This window comes from Stenella coeruleoalba (assembly GCF_951394435.1).
Source record: "Stenella coeruleoalba genome assembly, chromosome: 20".
In the NCBI taxonomy this organism is placed as follows: Eukaryota; Metazoa; Chordata; class Mammalia; order Artiodactyla; family Delphinidae; genus Stenella; species Stenella coeruleoalba.
Genome location: NC_137166.1, coordinates 56,812,909 through 56,832,527, shown reverse-complemented (window position 1 = coordinate 56,832,527; position 19,619 = coordinate 56,812,909). Strand labels below are relative to the sequence as shown.

Below are 19,619 nucleotides of genomic sequence, written 5' to 3'. Positions count from 1 at the left end.
TAAATTTCTATTGTTTAAGCCACTCAGTTTAGGATACATTTTTTAATGGCAGCCTGGAGAACTAATACACTTGCCTACGCAAGAGAAATGAGGAATCGACCAGGGAGGTGGGACCGGATGAAACAGAAGTGGCAGGAATCAAGGGTGATATAGGAAGGAGGAGGGGAAGCTGAAGATGCATGTTGGAGACAGGACTGATGGATTTGATGCTGAAGTTGAGGAATAGAGGAGAGTCAAGGATACCATCCAGATTCCTGGTCTTTACAGCTGGTGGCACCATTTTGTGAGTTTGAGAAAATTGGAAAAAGTGGATTTGGGGACGGGTGGAGTAGGGGGGATGGGCTTGATGAGATCAATTTTGAATTTTTTTGAGTCTGAGGTATCAGTTCCACCTGGGAAGAATGCCCAGGTCATAAGTGGATATAAAGTTTAGGAGCCCAGAAGAGAGTTTGTGGTTGAGGATAGAGATGTGAAAGGCAGGTGGGCCTTGAAGCCGTATGGGTGTGTAAGATTTCCCAGGGAGCTAGTGTGGATGGAGAAGAGCCGGTCCAGGATGGAGCTGTGATGAACTCAACATTAAGGATTTTACCATCTAGTTGGGAGGACGAATCTCAATGAACAAGACATTATAGAAACCACAGAAGTTATCTAACATCCTGAGACAAAGGTCCTGTCTTGAATCATTCATTATTTCATTGTTTTCTCCTTCACTCTTGCCCAGTAATAGTACCTTTTTTTTTTTTTTTTATTATGCACCATGTGGCATGGGGGATCTTAGTTCCCCAGCCAGGATCTAACCCGTGCCCCCTGCAGTGGAAGCACAGAGTCATAACCACTGGACCACCAGAGAATTCCCTAATAGTACATTCTTAAGGTCATGAATTTCTCAGGCTGGTGATGCAGACATCCAGCAAGGGGGCACATCCAGAAGGCAGAAACCAGCCCAGTAAGACATAAGACTGTGTGTGCTCAAAACTGAGTATTTATAATACTCAGTTTATACACAATGTCTGTCCATCCGTCCATTCAACCCTCCGTCCAGGAAAAACCAGATACTTCATGAAGGGAGTGGTGAACCCAGTAAGGCAAGAGAAATTTGCAACAACGTAATTAATTGATGATTTATTTGTCTGTTAACTGTGTTTCTCATGAGGCCAGCAGGTAGCAAACTAATGGCCTATGGGTCAAATCCAGCCCACTGCCTGTTTTTGTATGGCCCATGAGTGACGAATGGTTTTAATATTTTTAAATGGTTGAGAACAAATCAAATGAAGAATATTTTGTGACATGGGAAAATCATGTGGAATTCAAATTTCAGTGTCCCTAATAAAATGGAACACAGTCACGTTCATTTACATACAGATTGTCTGTGGTAGATTTTGCACAAAATGTCAGAGTTGTATAGTTAAAACAGAGACTGTATGGCCCACAAAGCCTAAAATATTTATCTGGGTTTTTTGTTTTTGTTTTTCTTTCGCTGAAAGTTCGCTGACCACTAGATTATAGGTTCCAATAAGAAAAAGACATCAAGTTAGTTCAAAACAAAATCTCCAGCACCTAGCACAATGCCCGGCATGTTACATATGGTAAAAAATATTCCTTATGTAAATAAATGTGCAGATGGGGCTTGCCCCATCTTCCTCCAGCCTTATAAATGGAGGCTGTTGTAGAAGCTCAGGGGACCTGCATTGTTACTGGTTCTGGCCTTCTCTGCTACCCTATTCATTGTAAAATCTTTAATGGGTGGGATCAAGTCTTATGTATCTTTTCTTCTGTAGAATCTTATCCAGGGAAGATGTCTGGTATGGATTGAATGTTTGTCTCCCACAAAATTCATATGTTGAAATTCGAACCCCCAAGGTGATGGTATTAGAAGGGACCTTTTGGAGGTGATAGGTCATGAGAGTCAGAGCTCTCATAAATGGGATTAGTGCCCTTATAAAAGAGGCCTCACAGAGATCCCTTAACCCTGTGGCCATGTGAGGAAACAGCTAAAAGACAGGCCCTCAGTAGACCCCAAATCTGCTTGCACCATGATCTTAGACTTCCCAGCCTCCAAAACTGTGAGAAATAAGGGTTTGATGTTTATAAGCCATCCAGTTTACGGTATTTTGTTATAGCAGCCTTGATGGACTAAGACAGTGTCAGTCAAAGTTTGAATGGGTTGGTCCAAGCATTTTGCCTCCAGGCAACTGTGTTCTGCAGTGAATCCTGGACAGCTCATAAAACCTCATCATGGCCTGGAGGAAATATTCCTCTGTACAGTACATCTACATTTGTTTCATTCTATGCTCTCCAAGAAACCTCCTGATTTACTTTATTTTGAAGTGGTCAACAAACCCACAATCTTCCAGTCCCTACAAAGAATTTCTTCTCACGCTCCCTTTGTAACTCACTCACAAAAGTGGCTGACATTTATTGAGAGCTTACTTTGCACTAAGTCCATTACAGACATTATCTCCTCTAAGCATCAGAAGAGAGAGTTGGGGGGGGCACCCTAACTCTCTTGCTTTTTTCCCTAATAGGCAGACAAGACCAGTTTAGCACCCCCGCAAAGAGAATGTCATTCATTATAGCCCTCAGGGAAAAGTTCCAGGTGAGTCTCTGAATGGCTCACCTGGAGTCATGTGCTCATCCCTGAGCCAATCACAGTGGTCACAGCAATAGAATAGAGTGACCAGGCCTGGGTCAAACAATAACCAGTTCTCCGTAGAACAGAGGGCTTCTGTGGCAAGAAGCTGGGGGAGGGAGTATTGGGCAAAAAAAGCATAGAATCTGCAATGATATAAATTATGTTTCTAAATAGATGACACCACCTATACCTCTGGCATTTTCATTTAATTAGGCCAATAAATTCTCCTTTTTATTTAAGTCAATTTGAGTTGAATATCCTGTATGTTGAAACTGAAAGAAAAAGAACACTAATTGATTCATTTACATATATTTCCCTCTTCCTACCATAATGTAAACTCCATGAGAACAGATACCAAGTCTATTTTGTTCATTGCTATAGTTCCTTTGCCTAAAACAGTGCCTGGCACCATAGTAGGTACTTAGTAAATATTTGCCATGTTTGTGATTATCTGTTTAATACCTGACCTCAATTCTATCAGGTTTGTTTCCATGCAGCACAGCATCTTGTTCTGCTTTTTAAATTCACTCTGTATCACCCAGACTCTAATATGTCTCACACATAATGGGCTCTCAGAATATAGTGATGTAAATTGGTACAGCTACTGTGGAAAACAGTACAGAGGTTTCTCAAAAAACTAAAAATAGAACTACCATTTGACCAAGGAATTCAACTCCTCAGGTGTACATATCTGAAAAAATTGAAAACACTAATTTGAAAAGATACATGTGCCCCAGTGTCCACAGCAGCACTATTTAGAATAACCAAGATATGGAAACAACCTAAGTGTCCATCAACAAATGAATGGATAAAGAAGATGTGGTACATACATACAATAGGATACTCTCAGCCATAAAAAAGAATGAAATTTTGCCATTTGCAACAACATGGATGGACTTGGAGGGGATTATGCTAAGTGAAATAAATCAGACAGAGAAAGACAAATACTGTATAATATCACTTATATGTGGAATCTAAAAAATATAACAAACTAGTGAATATAGCAAATGAGAAGCAGACTCATAGACAACAAACTAGTGGTTATCAGAGGGAAGAGGGAAGAGGAAAGAGGGAAGGGGAAAATATAGGGGTAGAGGATTAAGAGGTACAGGCTATTATTACACATAAACTAAGCTACAAGTATATACTGTACAACACAGGGAATATAGCCAATGCTTTATAATAACTATAAATGGAGTATAACCTTTTAAAATTGTGAATACCTATATTGTACACTTGTAACATATAATATTGTACTTCATTTTTTTTTTTTTTTTGATCTCAAGGGCCAAAATTACTGTGTGGCCTTATTCTTTTTTTTTTTAATTTTATTATTTTTGGTTGCATTGTGTCTTCGTTGCTGCGTGTGGGCTTTCTCTAGTTGCAGTGCAAGGGCTTCTCATTGCGGTGGCTTCTCTCATCGTAGAGCTCAGGCTCTCGACACGTGGGTTTCAGTAGTTGTGGCGTGTGGGCTCAGTAGCCGTGGCACACAGGCTTAGTTGCTCTGCGACATGTGGGATCTTCCTGGACCAGGGCTCGAACCCGTGTCCCCTCCATTAGGCAGGCAGATTCTTAACCACTGCGCCACCAGGAAAGCCTATACTTCAATTTAAAAAAAGATCATAAAAAACAAACAAATAAATAAAAGTCTCTCCTGCTGGACTCTAAGGAACAGGAAGGTAGAGACCGTAAGTGTTTTGATAGCAATTGTATCTTCAGGATCTAGCACTGTTTGACACATAGAAAACCAGGTCCCTTCGGGCTTCCCTGGTGGCGCAGTGGTTGAAAGTCCGCCTGCCGATGCAGGGGACACCGGTTCGTGCCCCGGTCTGGGAAGATCCCACATGCCGCGGAGCGGCTGGGCCTGTGAGCCATGGCCGCTGAGCCTGCCCGTCCGGAGCCTGTGCTACGCAACGGGATAGGCCACAACAGTGAGGGGCCCGCATACCGCAAACAAACAAACAAACAAACAAAAAAACAGGTCCCTTCTGATAATTATTGGTTGATCAGACTAAATGATCAACCAACAGACTAAATGAATTAATAAGTGTTAAACATGCAAAATGTTAATCTCCCTGTTGCTTGCAGCAGCTTCTGAACTGAAAACCTATGACTCTGTGGAGTCTGCAGAGGTTCACATAGCCAACTTTTTGTTTTTCTGCAGAGACCCCGTCCAAGGACAGATTTTAACACATCATACATATTTCATAAACCACTGAAGGAGCCGGCTTTAGGGCTTCAGGAAGTCCTCCACATCCCCCAGCCAGGTTAGGTTGACGTCAATGGTTCCGGCTTGTTCCCCTTCAAGAGCTCTCATCTCTAGTTAGCTACAGAGGCAGGCCTAGTGTGTTACCATGGAAACTGCAGCTGGAGTGGGGAAGCGGCGGGGAGCCTAAGGAGTGAGCAGAGACTGAAATTTTCAAACTCAGAGGCAGACTGTGTGTGGAATAAAAATACCAGACCAGCACACAAAAATATTCTCAATAACTATTTTTGGGGTGACTGAACGAAAATGTGGGAACTTGGACAAGCAACCTCTTTCTTCACTTGTAAAATAAAAATAATTATCCTACTGCATGGGACATTTCAATTAAGATAATGTAAATACAATCTTTAGCACAGGGCTAGGCACTTTTATATCAAAGTTTCTCAAGCACGGTCTTCAGTCGTGCTTCATAATTGGAGGCATTTATTTATAAATTCCAGATGTGCTTTTTTCCCCCTTCTCCAATGCTCTAAGAGGAATGAAATCATCTTCTCTCCCCACCTTAACACGTTGCCTTATCGCTAGGGTGCCAGATAAAATATAGGAAATCCAGTATGGGACATAATAAGGCTAAAAAATTTATGTTGTTTATCTGAAATTCAAATTTAACTGGGTTATCCTGTACTTTTATTTGCTAAATAAAGCAACCCTACTTCTCACACTAGGCTACCTTGTGACGAATGAAAACTTGGTTTTATCAGCCAATCTAGCGGATGGTTCACTTACCCGGAACTCTAACTTTTGGTGCAGCACGCCCTTTTAAAGACTTCTGTGATCTGAGAACCATTCACTGAGCATCCATTCTGTCCTAGGCACCGTTTAGGTGCAGTGGATACTCGTACTGACAAGTGCCTGCTCTCTCAGTTTTCATTCTGTCATGCAATTTCTCTTTTCCCCAGAACATAATGAAATTATTCAAAATATGATCTCATGGAATTCTAAAATTGAAATTTATTTTTAAAAGATTAATCCACTGCCTAGATCAAGATATGAAAGTAATGTGTCTCAAAACACAGCTCACCAAGCTCTATAACAGACGCTTGGGTATAGCTAACGGATACCCTACATTCGCCCGTTGTTTTTTATCTGCTTCCGGTTCCTCCGTGAGCTCCTTAAGGGCAAAACTCGTCTCGTTCTACTGACGGTTTCCTAGGCGCCCTTGAGTAGGGGGCCCTTACGGCGCGTCTGCGCACAAAGTTCGTACTCATTGACCAAGAAAATACCCATTCCTGGGTCCTATCCCTGTCCTAATCCGTGAGTAGGGCTCAACTTAGAGACCTGTGACTCTAAGACAGTAGTGGCTGGAGGTCATAGTTCTACTGACTGTTCTCTACCGAGGGACTGGGCAACTAGTCCACAGCCATAGGAGAACCCCGGAAACTCCGACGCTCTGTCGTGAGCCCAACAGAAAGGCCGGCCCAAGGCGCATGCGCAGAGGGCCTCGGGCCCTCGGCACTATCTCGAACCGCCGTGGGAAGTGATACGGCCCAGTCCTGGGAGTTCGGGCCTAAGAAGTCGGTGAGCTAGCGTTGTGGGGTCTCTCGGGGCGTCGGATTCCCCTCTTTTGCGGCAACTTTCCTGGCGTCCCCGTCAGGCCTCGTGCTGGACTCAGGCCGTAGGAAATGGGGTCCCCGGTGACCGCACAATCTCGGTTCCCTCATCCTCTCCCTTCTGCGGGGCTGCTTCTCAGCTGGGCCCAGCGAAGACCTCCAGCTTCGCCCCCGGGTCTTTTAAACAGCGAGAAACCGAGAAACTGTCCACGAACAGCTGCTGAAGTCCCGGGCCCGCCTCCCTAAGTCTGTTCCACCGCAGTATTTCCTCCGAATTCGGGATTTCCAGTGATTACCATAGACTTGAATAAGAGGAAGCTTGTGAGACGCGTAGCACTGAGTCTAGGAAATGGCCTTCGATAAGAATCGGTTGTTACATAATATTGAGCATAGTTCCCTGTGGTATACAGTAGGCCCTTGTTGGTTATCCATTTTAAATACAGTGGTGTGTATATGTTAATCCCAAACTCCATAACAATTCTTCCCTCCCCACCATAAGTTCGTTCTCTAAGTCGGTGAGTCTGTTTGTGTTTTGTAGATAAGTTTTTTTTTTTTAAGATTCCGTTATTCATATTTGTCTTTCTCTGACTTACTTCATTCAGTATGACTATCTCTAGGTCCATCCATGTTGCTGCAAATGGCATTTTATTTTTTAATGGCTGAGTAATATTCCATTGTATATATGCACCACATCTTCTTTATCCATTCCTCTGCTGATGGACATTTAGGTTGCTTCCCTGTCCTGGCTATTGTAAATAGTGCTGCTCTGAACACTGGGGAGCATGTATACTTTCGGGCCATGTTTTTCTCCTGATATATGCCCAGAAGTGGGGTTGTAGGATCATACAGTAGCTCTATTTTTAGTTTTTTAAGGAACTTCCATACCGTTTTCCGATGTCTATACCAATTTACATTCCCACCAACAGTGTAGGAGGGCTCCCTTCTCTCCACACCCTCAGATCAATTTGTGGCACACAATTATTTGCTCCCTGGGAGTTGGTAGGAAGTTTATGTATACCCCCCCAACGGTATTTTGATAGTTTTGGTACTTTATATTTTCTCAGGAAATTGTGCATGTCCTCAATATTTGCAGATTTATTAGGTTAAAATTAAGTGATGTCTTGTTAAGAGTGTAGTCTCTGAAGGCAGAAGCCAGGGTTAGAGGCCTGAGCTCTTATCAGCTTTAGTTCCTTGGGCAATGTGCTTAACCTCCTGAGGCTCCAGTTCATCCACAGAATTGGATAACAATGGCACCCTAACTTCCCTGGTTGTCGGAGGATTAAATGGAAATCTTATGTTACAGCACCTGGAATCGTAGGGATAGTTCTATAACTATCAGCTGTTGTTATTTTCATTATGCAAAGTTCTTTCCAATTAAAACAGCTTAGGGATTGTAAACCTCTGTGAACCAGTTAATTCAAAGGAACTGGGAAGCCCTCCACTGTTTTCGAGGCCTTGGAACACGTTATGGAACAGAGAAATTTGTTCCTTGATAGTTGGAAGTTTCCATTCCTACTCCAGTCACCCTTTAAAGCCATGCTTTTTCTTCCTTTTGGGGAGTACTTTTTACACACTCCCCCTCCATTTCACTAAGAGTTTTAAATTTAATACTAAAGAATGGGTGTCTGTAAACCTTTTCTGTAAAGGGCCAAATAGTAAATATTTAGGCTTTGTGGGATATGTGGTATCTTTCGGAATTACTTAGCTGAGCCATTGTAGTGTGAAAGCACCGTAGATAGTATATAAACATGGATGTGGCTGTGTCCAATAAAACTGTATTTATGGACGTTGAAATTTGGATTTCATATAATTTTCATGTGTCACAAAGTATTATTTTGATTTTTTCCCCATCACTTAGCCACTTTTTAATTCAACTATTTTATGTGTGGACTGTTGAGAAACAGTGGGCCAGATTTGGCCTGAAGGCTGTAGTCTGCTGGCCCCATAGAATTTCATGACACAGTGACTAGTGGTACGATGTGGAGTCAGAAAGACTTGGTTCTGATATGTATTAATTGGTTGTGTTTGGGCAAGTTAACCAGCATTCTAAGCCTCGTGTTCCTCATCTTACAAACGGGTATTATGCTAACATACCTACCTCCTCAGGTTGTTAAGTTGATCAATACATGTGAAAGGCCTTGCATAATGTTGGGTGTCTAGTGAGTCAAATATTAGCTATCTCACATTCTTTTTTGAGAATCAGTCAAATAGAATAAGTGCTAGAGGGTGGAGCTAGATGACTTGCGTTTAAATCCTGGCCATTTATTAGCCATGTGACTTTGGGCTGGTCACCCAACCTCTATGCCTCCCTTAACTCATCCCTAAAATAGGGATCATAATAGTACCTACTTCAGACAATTGTCTTGAAGATTAAGTAAGCTAACACTTCATAAACTGCTTAGAAAAATTTCTGGCACATATAAATTTTCAATTAATATTAGCTGTCACTGTTTCACAATAAGACATATTTGGGGTTAAAACTCCTGTGCTTTGTTGTTAAAATGAAAGACTTTCGTCTCTCTTCCCTGGAGTGGTACAATTTATAAGGCACAGGATTTGTTTCTTGGAAATGAAAAGAAAGTTGCCGGTAAATGGCAAGGGCTTACAGCACTTTTTAAGGAAAGCACTCCCTTGATATTTGCCAAGTTTTTATTATCTGCCTTCCTCTCAAGAATGATCCATTTCATTATGGCTTTCAAATTTAATAGCCTAGAAATGTATCCAGTGATAGTGAGAGCTCAGGCGTCTAACAGATTTGGGTTTGATTCCTGACTCTACCAACTACTAGCATGTAACCTGGGACAAGATACTAACCTCCCAATGCTCACTTCTGATCTATGAGACTTGGATAATAATAGTATCTACCTCATAGAGTTGTTATAAAGATTAAACATACTAACGCACATAAAGTGCCTGGTGCCAGGCCTTGCCCATTGTAAAAGTTTAATAAACGATAGCTATTACTTTTACTGTCCTCCAGGGCACTCTTAAAGTAAAACCCATTTGAGATGGAAAACCATTTGCCAGGTTTTTAAATGGGCAGCCTTCTCTCTTACTGTAGGTTTGGAATGCTTAATAATACAGGAATTTTTTTTGTTCTTAGGAGATTGCCCTTGTGAACCTGTTAGCCATCAGTTTATGTCTTCACAAAAAAGGGGGCCATTTTTTGAAGATTTTCACTGTATTTGCATTAGGATTGTGTTGGGAAGTAGTAGGCATTGTAGACAGAAAGACCTAGGTGTGAATCTTGGCTTTCTCAACCAGTTAGATGACGACCTTGAGTAAATGACGTCCTATCTGAGATGCAGATTTCTCATCCATAAAACAAGTATATTAGTTCTAGTTTCATTAAGATTATTGGGAGAATTTAACCAGATGCATATTTTTAAATAACAATTTTATCTCGCTGTAATTAATTCACATACCGTACAATTCACCCACCTGAAGTGTATAATTCAGTGGTGTTTAATATATTCAGAGTTGTGCAACCATAACCACAGTCAATTTTCAAACATTTTCATTACCCTAAAAAGAAATCCTCACTCTCCATTCCCTTCTGCCCCAGCCCTAGGCAACCATTAATCTACTTTGTCATTGCCTACTCTGGACATTTCATATAAATGGAATCACACAATATTCTGGGCTTTTATTACTGGCTCCTTTCACTTAGCATAATGTTTTCAGAGTTCATCAGTGCTGTAGCATGTATCAGTACTTCATTCTTTTTTATTGCCAAATTCTCTGTTGTATGGATATACTACATTTTATTTATCCATTTATCAAACAATGGGTCCATCAAATGATGGGCATTTGAGTTGTTTCCACTTTTTGGCTCTTATGATAATGCTGCTGTGAACATTCATGTACAAGTTGTTATGTGGACATATGTTTTCGTGTCACCCAGAAAAGGAATTTCTGGGTCTTGTGGTAACTGCTTAACCTTTTAAGGAACCGCCAGACTGTTTTCCAAGCAGCACCCGGATCTTTTTTTTTTTAATTTTATTTTTATTTATTTATTATTTTTGGCTGCATTGGGGCTTTGTTGCTGCGCGCGAGCTTTTTCTCTAGTTGTGGTGAGCGGGCTTCTCATTGCGGTGGCTTCTCTTGTTGCGGAGCACGGGCTCCAGGCGCATGGGCTTCAGTAGTTGTGGCACACAGGCTTAGTTGCTCTGTGGCATGTGGGATCTTCCTGGACCAGGGCTCGAACCCGTGTCCCCTCCATTGGCAGGCAGATTCCTAACCACTGTGCCACCAGGGAAGTCCTACCCGGATCATTTTTAAAGAACTTAACCCAAAGCCTGACATAGAGCAAGTGCCTCATACAAGACAGCTATTTCATTGTAAGAAATATGTTCTTGAAGGCCACTCCTAATTTAGTTGAATAAACTGGCAAGCCTTCTGTCTTTTTAAATGCTCTGGAACAATTTGTACAGACTAAGAATAATTGGCTCCTTGGGCATCTGAAGGACATTTCCAGTCAAACTGAGATTTCAAGTAACTTCTGCTTCCCTAGAAAGTGATACGTTTCTTTAAGGTTTTCCTAATTTGTTGGCATAAAATTATGTTAGCATAGTGGTTGAAGAGTCTGACTCTGGAGTCATTTGCTAGGTATGCAGGTTTGAGTGAGACTCCATGACCTTCAGTTTCCTTACATGTAAAACAGGTCATGAGGTCACGTATCTCAGAGATATTTTACGAGGAGCTGCAAATACATATAATGCTTGATGCTGTATCTTGCATATAGGAAGTGCTCAGTAAATATTAGTTTTTAATCTCATAGAGCCTGTGGGGTTGAAAATCCCTGTGCTAGGCTATTAAAATGTTCTAGAGGGGCTTCCCTGGTGGCGCAGTGGTTGAGAGTCTGCCTGCCGATGCAGGGGATGCGGGTTCGTGCCCCGTTCCGGGAAGATCCCACATGCTGCAGAGCGGCTGGGCCCGTGAACCATGGCTGCTGAGCCTGCGCGCCCGGAGCCTGTGCTCCGCAACGGGAGAGGCCACAACAGTGAGAGGCCCGCGTACCACCAAAAAAAAAAAAATGTTCTAGAGAGTCTTAGTACATAGGAATTCTTTGTAAGGTTTTTCCTACTTTTTTTTCCTATTCCTTTGCTAGTCGGTTTTGGTAATTTTTATTTTCCTTGACAGTGTTCATTTTTATTAAAATCTTCATATGCATTAGTCTAGAACTTTGACTAATATTAATCAAGTTAATATTAATGTGTTTGCTTTAACTTTTAATAGGTAATTTATTTGTGTGGCTCAAAATTCAAAACGGAGAAAAGGGTATACACTGAAAATTTGCTTCCCATATCCCTTCTCTCAGCCACCAGTTTCCCTCCCTGCAGATAACCAGCATCACTAATTTTGTGAATTATCTTTCCAAAGGTATTTCATGCATATTGAAGCAAATATGTATATATTGCATTTGCCTTTTAGTTTAACAAATGAAGCATACTGTGTTCAAGGTTCAGCACCTTGGCTTTCACTTAACAATGTATCTTGGAAATCATTCCATAAGATATTTCTCATTCTTTTTTATGGCTACTGAATATATATGTATTCTATGTATATGTATATATATGTATAATTTATAAAATATGTATCTTTTATCTCCAGCTCTTTTTCTGCTTTCTTATTCATGTTTTACTTTAATCTCAATGATTGTCTTTTTCCTGTTCTCTTTAGATTTATATTTGATGGGCCTTTGGCAAAACGAACCAGATAAGAGTGCATGTTCTCCTGGCCTGACGATCTGCATTGTGGAAGCCAGATCACCTCTCCATAACATTCTAATCACGTTCTGAGGTGTTGACATGTGAGTATGTGGGGAAATCATGCCACTTTTCAGGAGACTTGTGTGAGGTTTGAGTGCTGGCTGGTCACCCCTGCGGGGAATTCCTGTGGCATGCCAAAGGTTGTGGTTGTCAGGGATCTCCAGTCTTTAAATGGCCTACAGGGCTTTGCAAGGTCTGACTTCTTGCTCCATCCTTTGTCTTAAGCCAGTCTGTATTCTAGCTGCATGGTTCTCCATACTCCTCTCTGCCTCCTAACCTTTGTACGTACTGTTAATTAGGCGTGGAATGTCCTTCTTCAGCACCTGGTCCAGATCAGATTCTCTCATTATACATGCTTATAGCACAGTGCATCTTCATCACATTTACTGCTTGTCACTCATCTTATTTGTGTGGCTATTTTTAATCGTTTGGTGTCATCCATGAACCATATACCCCATGAAAGCAGCAACTGCATCTCCTTTATCATTTTATCCCTAGTGTCTGGATGTATTTGATAATACCTGTTTATTCAATGGTTGAATAAATGAGTGTCTACCATTTTGCCAGTTCAGGATTAGAGCTTTCTGGTTGGCAAACCAATGTGAGAAAAAAGCATGTGAATACCTGGTGGCGCAGTGGTTGAGAGTCCGCCTGCCGATGCAGGGGACACGGGTTCATGCCCCAGTCCGGGAGGATCCCGCATGCGGCGGAGCGGCTAGGCCCGTGAGCCATGGCCGCTGAGCCTGCGCGTCCGGAGCCTGGGCTCCACAACGGGAGAGGCCACAACAGTGAGGGGCCCGTGTACCGGAAAAAAAAATAAAAATAAAAAAGTATGTGAATAACCCTGTATTTTTTAAAAAAGTATTTTGATTAGCATGTGATAACTTGACTTCTGAGTGATTTTGCTTCCTGTGAGAGAAGGTGCCTAGTGTCCTCTTGGACAGGGACATGTGAGTAGAACTTTGTGTAGATGAGCCTTCCTGGCATACAGGAACTCTTGTAGTTCTGAACCTTAACCCCATCTGCCAGACTTGACATAGCATTTTTCTTTTCTAACATCAGACTTGTGACAGGGTTCTCCTTTGCCTATCTTTAATCTTATGTGTAATTAACTGTTTGTTTAATATTTGAATTTAGAAGCAGTTTTTGTGAAATAGTTGGTTGCTTTTAATGTGAATGTTTGGTTTTCTGTTATCTTGAAATTCCTTGAGAGGGTTAACAAATAAAAGTAAGTTTACTCTTTAAAAAATTGGTTAGATTTGCATTACTGAGGAACTATACAAATTTGTATACTAAGATAATTACCTATCCAGCACTGAATGTGTACACGAGAGTACTAAATACTGAAGAACTGATTTTATTTTATTATTTTTTTTTGCCGTACGCCGGCCTCTCACTGCTGTGGCCTCTCCCGTCGCGGAGCACAGGCTCCGGACGCGCAGGCTCAACGGCCATGGCTCACGGGCCCAGCCGCTCCGTGGCACATGGGATCTTCCCAGACCGGGGCACGAACCCGTGCCCCCTGCATCGGCAGGTGGACTCTCAAGCACTGTGCCACCAGGGAAGCCCTGAAGAACTGATTTTTAAATTTATTTTGTAAAGTAGTGTTTATCTTAACCTGACTATTCACGCAACAAACGAGCTCTGTGCAGAAAACTTCCAGAGTTAAGAGCTCTAGCAGACCTCTCCCGAATACCCACTCAACATCTTCACTTGCTTGAGCATAAGCATTTCAAATATAACATATCCAAAAGAGAGCTCTAGGTTTTCTGCTCTTCCCCTGCCCAAACCTGAGACTCGAAGACTCACTAAATAACACTTCCATCTACCCAGTCATTCAAACCAGAAATGTAGGAATCATTTGCAATACTTTTTTCCTTTGCCACACATACACAAATTATCAGCAATTTTTGTCTCTTTTGTGTCTTGTATTTGTTCACCTCTCCTTGTCTCCACTGCCACCATGCTAGTTCAGAGCACTGTCATCCTGCCTGGACAGCTGCCTCCTAACTGGTCTTCCTGCTTCCTCTCTTTCCTATCTCTAGTCCTCTAGTTTTCCACACAGCAACGTGAATCATCTCTTAGTGGATTATGTCAGACCTTATTTAAAAGTCTTTAATGGCTCCTTATCACATTTAGGATTAAATTCAAGATCTTTATCTTGGCCTACAGTTCCTAAAGAACTGGTTTTTGCATACCTGTAAAACCTCATTTTATGCCCTTTTACCCCATTCTTGCTATCCTCCAGACATTCTGGTGTCTTTTCCATTTTTTTCCTTTATGGTCTTTGTATATTGCTATTTTATTTGTCTAGAATGTTCTTCCCCTTGCTCTTCCCAGGGCTGGCTCTTTCTCACAATTTAGTTTTAGCTCCTTGTCCTCAGAGAAGCCTTCCCTGACTGACCTATCTAACCACCATATAAAACCCTCCCCCTCCCCACCTCATTTCAGCATCCTGGTTTTTTCTTCAAAGTCCACACCGCAATTTTTAAAGGTTTATTTTGTCAACTTAATGTATGTATCTTCCCAGCTAGACTGAAGCTCAAAGACATATATATCAAATAAATGAATTAGGGCAAGGGCCATTTCAATTTTATTTGCAATGAGCCAAGAACCTGGCCTAGCACTGGTCCTTATATGTAGTAGGTAGTCAAATATTTGTTGAAAGAATGCATGAATAAGCATTCATTGAGAGACTTACATGTATTAAGCTCTGTGCTAATCCATGGGATCATACCACCCAGATAGTAGCCCAATCTAGTATAGATTTATTGTAGACCAGAGGTTCTCAAACTTTTTTGTCTCAAGACCCATTTACACTCTTGAAAATGATTGAGGACTCCAAAGAACTTTTGTTTATGTAGATTATACCTATCAATATACATAGTTTTAGAAATTAAAACAGAATTTAAAATGTATGTTAATTAATTTAAAAATAGGTAGTCCATTACATGTTAATAGAAGCAACATTTTTTAAATTAAAAAAAGACATAATTCCCAAGACAAAAGATTACTGAGAAGAGTGGCATAGTTTTACATCTTTGCAAATCTCTTTAACATCTGGTTTAAATGAAAACAGCTAGATTCTCAACTGCTTCAGCATTCACTCTGTCATGATACCACATGTCATATAGCCCCAGTAAAACTCCATTGTACACTTGGGAAAGAAGTGAGAACTACTGCTATAGACAATTTAGAAGATAATATTTTTGATTGAGATGGTGCTGTGAGTTCTGCATTCACACTTCAAACCAACCTCTTTTAAATATAAACTTGTAATGATCTAGATATATATGACATCTGTATGGATCAAAAACTGAACAGAAAAACAAGGATTTGTGGGGTTAAAGACATGAACCTGCTGGACTTCTGATCTTTAAATAGGCAGAGGTAGTTAACAATTTGACTGCTGTGGATTAATGAGGTCCAGAAGTACCCTGTGCCTATTGAGGTCCCAGGCTCATTGTGTCAAACAGGGGCTGGGGTGATATTCTCCTGACATGAAATGAGACTGCAAAAAGCCAGTAATAGTTACTCAGGGCTCCAGCTTATATTATGAGCAGTGGCAGGAGATAAAAACATGGCCATGCAGAGTGGACCCAGTCGAAGCTTAAATTTTGCTCAGTGACTAATATTACCCCTTTATCACATGGCACAGAGCCCCCAGTTGATGATATAAGACTTGTCTCACGACTAAGTTTCTCAGAGGCAAAGCAGACACTACCAAAAAAAAAGGCTAGATATGGAGGGAAGAGATGGGTGGGGTAGGGGGAGATATCCCATAGGAGAAACACTTAGAAATTAAAATTGCAAAGCACTCAGTTAAACATAGGAAAACTTAAAATAAATAAGACAACAAAGTCAGTCAGGATATGAATTCATTCCTGACAAAATGCCATTCTAACAGTTTTAGTTTGACTTTAAGATTCTTGAAAGATAAAGAACAGTATGAATAAAATGTTCATCCATTTGAGAAAGGTGGATATAAAAGAGTACTGATTAAAAATCTTAGACATGAAAACAAAATAGCCATTGTAAAACACATCAAGGGAAACAGTACATTGGATGCAGTTAGAAAGAGGAGTTACTCAGAAAACAACCCAGAAAAGAATATGAAAAATAGAGACGATAAATGGAGGATAGATTAAGAAGGGCCAATATACTCTAATAGTTTGAGAAAAATAGAATAGAGTTGGAATGACAGAATATATTGGCCAAGAATTCTCCAGAATGGAAGAAAGACCTTCATTGGTCACACAACTCCTGAGCAGGATAAACAAAAATAAATCCATATGTAACAAACACCTTTTGAAAAGCTACAGAGGGAAAAACCAGTGTTAGGAACATTTAGATTATAGCACACCTCATCAGCAATGTTAAATGTTGAAGACAATAGAATAATATCTTCAAAATAAGCAGAGAAGATAAGGGTCACTTCAGAATTCCATACCTAGGTAAACCGTCATTCAAAAAATATCTTTTAAAGCCATTGTTAGAAATACAAATAGACTGTCTGAAAGGCTTATTTAAGGATTTATTACAATGAGAAAAAAAAGAACCTAGAGGGAAGGAGTAAAATTCAAGAAACAAGAATAAATTATCAAAATATCAATAAATATAATTAATCATTGACTGTAAAAATTGTGCTTTTAGTTGTTTTAAAAATATATAGCCAAAATTCTAGACAATAACCAGGAAAGTGGGTATGGGAAATTCAATGAATTGCTAAGATATGCCAGGATCCTTTATTATTTTATACTCTTAAAAAATATGTACTTGTATATAAATTAGGAATTTAAAGATAGACAATAAAACAACTGAAATATAATTCAAAGCTTTCAAATTAGCAAAGGGAAAAAAGAGAAGTAAAGAAAACTTGATCAACTCAGTAGAAGGCAAGAAAGGAGAAAATAAGCAAAGGAAAAGGCACATTTAACAAGCAACTATATCAGAAATGTAAAATGTGATCGATTAACTCCTCTATTAAAGGCAGACTTCTAGATTAATTTCTTTGATATCTGATTTAGAGGAAATCATGGACTTGTTCCTACCTAAAAACATGGCCTTGAAATATATAAAGCAAAAGCTAAAAGAATTACCAGGAGCAATGGGTGAAACCGTAGGCATAATGGGAGATTTTATTATAATTATTTAGAACTGATATATCAAGCAGACAGAAAATTAATAAGAATACTGAAAATGTAAACACAAAGAAAGCTTGCTCTTATGAACATAAATAGAAATTGGTACCTGATAGTTAGAGAATGCTTATTCTTTTCTAATACATCGAACAATTAAAAATTGATCACATCCTAAGATCACAAAGGGAATTTTAACAAATATCCAGTAATAACATATAGGCCATATCATTTGGCTATAATGCAGTTAAATTAGAAATCTATAATCAAAAGATTTTTAAAGAACTTGAAAACCTAAACACATTCCTTAATGTGACTAAGAGGAAATCTAATTGAAACAATGGAATATAGTACCAAACAACAATGAAATACATGGAATGCAGTTCAAGTGGTACTTGAAGGGAATGTTACAGCCTTAAATGTACCTGTTAAAAATTAAGAAAGGTTAAAGGTAAATGAGTTAAATATGCAACTTAAGTTGCTAGGAAAAGAAACTCAAATAAATAGAAGGAAGGAAATAATAAAATAAAGAACAGAAATTAATTAAATGGAAAAGAAGAAAGAATATGGTCAAAAGACCAAAAGCACTTTAAAAGACATAAAATTGTCAAATCTTTAGTGAAACTGATGATAAAAATAAGAATAGATTAAATGATATTAGTAACAGAAAAGGGGACAAATTATTAATTACCAATGAGGACTAGATTAAAAATCAAAAGAATACTGTGAATAATTATGTGCTAATAAATTTAAGTGAGGTGGACAATTTTCTTGGAAAATATAAATCACTAAAATTGACTCAAGACAAAGCAGAAATATAAGTACAAAGCTAAGGAAACTAAGTCAAAAATATTCCATGCAAAAAGACATCAGATTTAGACAATTTTATAGTGTTATATTAAACTTTCAAAAATCAGAGAATCTCTATTTTTTATGAACTGTTGTAGAGAATATAAGCAGCAAGGTAATAATCCAAATAATTTTATAAGGCTAGTGTAACCTTGATACTGAAATGAAACAAGTATAATAAAGTAAAAACTTAGGTGCAAAAACAAAAGTAAAATATAACCCAGTAGAATCCTCCTGTATGTGTATATAAATCAGACCCTCATAATCATGATTAAGTAGGGATTAGGAACGCAACATGTTTCAACATCAGAAAATTTGCCTTAATTCTCCACATTAACAGATTATATAAAATAAAGTATAATCTTCCCAATAGATAATAAAGTCATTATATAAAAATTGAACTTATTCATGATAAAATTTTTAGAAAACTAGAATTAAAGAGAATTTCCTTAACCCCCAACAAAGACGCTCTACAAAAAAGCTTATTGTGAACATTTTTACTTGATACTGAAAGAAAAGTATCCCCTTTCAAGTCTAGAACAAGACTTATTCCGTATCACCCCAGAACGCATTATGATAGAAATGAGATATAACTGTCAATAAAAATTAAAAATCGTCATTAATAAACAGTTTAACATTTTAAAAAATCCAGGAAAATCTGAGAGAAACTATTAGAACTAACAAGGAGAGGTCAGCAAATTCACTGAATTTAAAAAATCAACATATAAAAGGCAAGAGCAGATAATTCTTCTCAAAAACTCATAACCCAAGACAAATCATGAGAAAATATTAGACAAACTCAAATTGAGAGATTTCCTAAAAATCCTGACTAGTACTCCTCAAAACTGCTAAAGTTATGAAAAACAAGGAAATACCGAGGAGCTGTCACAGCCTGGAGTTGTCTAAGGAGACATAACAACTAAATGTAATGTGGCGTTCTAGATGGGATCCTGGGACAGAAGGAAGACATTTATGGAAAGTTTGTAGTTTAATTACTAGCTTTGTACTAATGGTAATTTCTTCATTTTGACAACGTACCAAAGTTAGGTAAGATGTTAACATCAGGGGAAACTGGGTAAGGAATGTTTACACTATCTTTGCACCTTTTCTGTAAATAAGTTATTTTTAAAAAGCTATACTACTGTTGTAACCCCAAAATAACCAGTTAGGTAAGTAATAGGAAGAAAGACCTCCTAAAGCCAAATAAGATCTTAAAGGGAAAAAAATTACAATGTACTGTTGATGGCTGTAGATGACATGAATAAATGGGTAGCATAGACGATAGGCAAAGATGGGAGGTGTTGATAAAACGTTTTTAGTTCTCTTTAAATTTCTCTATGGATTTAGTAAAATGTCAGTCGAGGGCTAAGAATAACCAAAGACACTTTTGAAAAACAAGCTAGGGCAAGTGTC

The 19,619-nt window shown here is 39.2% G+C and overlaps 1 protein-coding gene across 12 annotated transcripts in view; it reads left to right on the top strand.

The window, feature by feature from the left end:
• Positions 1-5,998: 5,998 nt before the first annotated feature.
• PEG3 (paternally expressed 3) overlaps positions 5,999-19,619 on the top strand; it is a 47,627-nt gene continuing 34,006 nt past the window's right edge. For all 12 annotated transcript variants that reach the window (XM_079907237.1, XM_079907245.1, XM_079907242.1 and 9 more), the window contains exons 1-2: positions 5,999-6,416; positions 12,131-12,260. The gene's annotated coding sequence lies outside the window, so the exon portion shown is untranslated. The remainder of the gene's footprint in view (positions 6,417-12,130; positions 12,261-19,619) is intronic.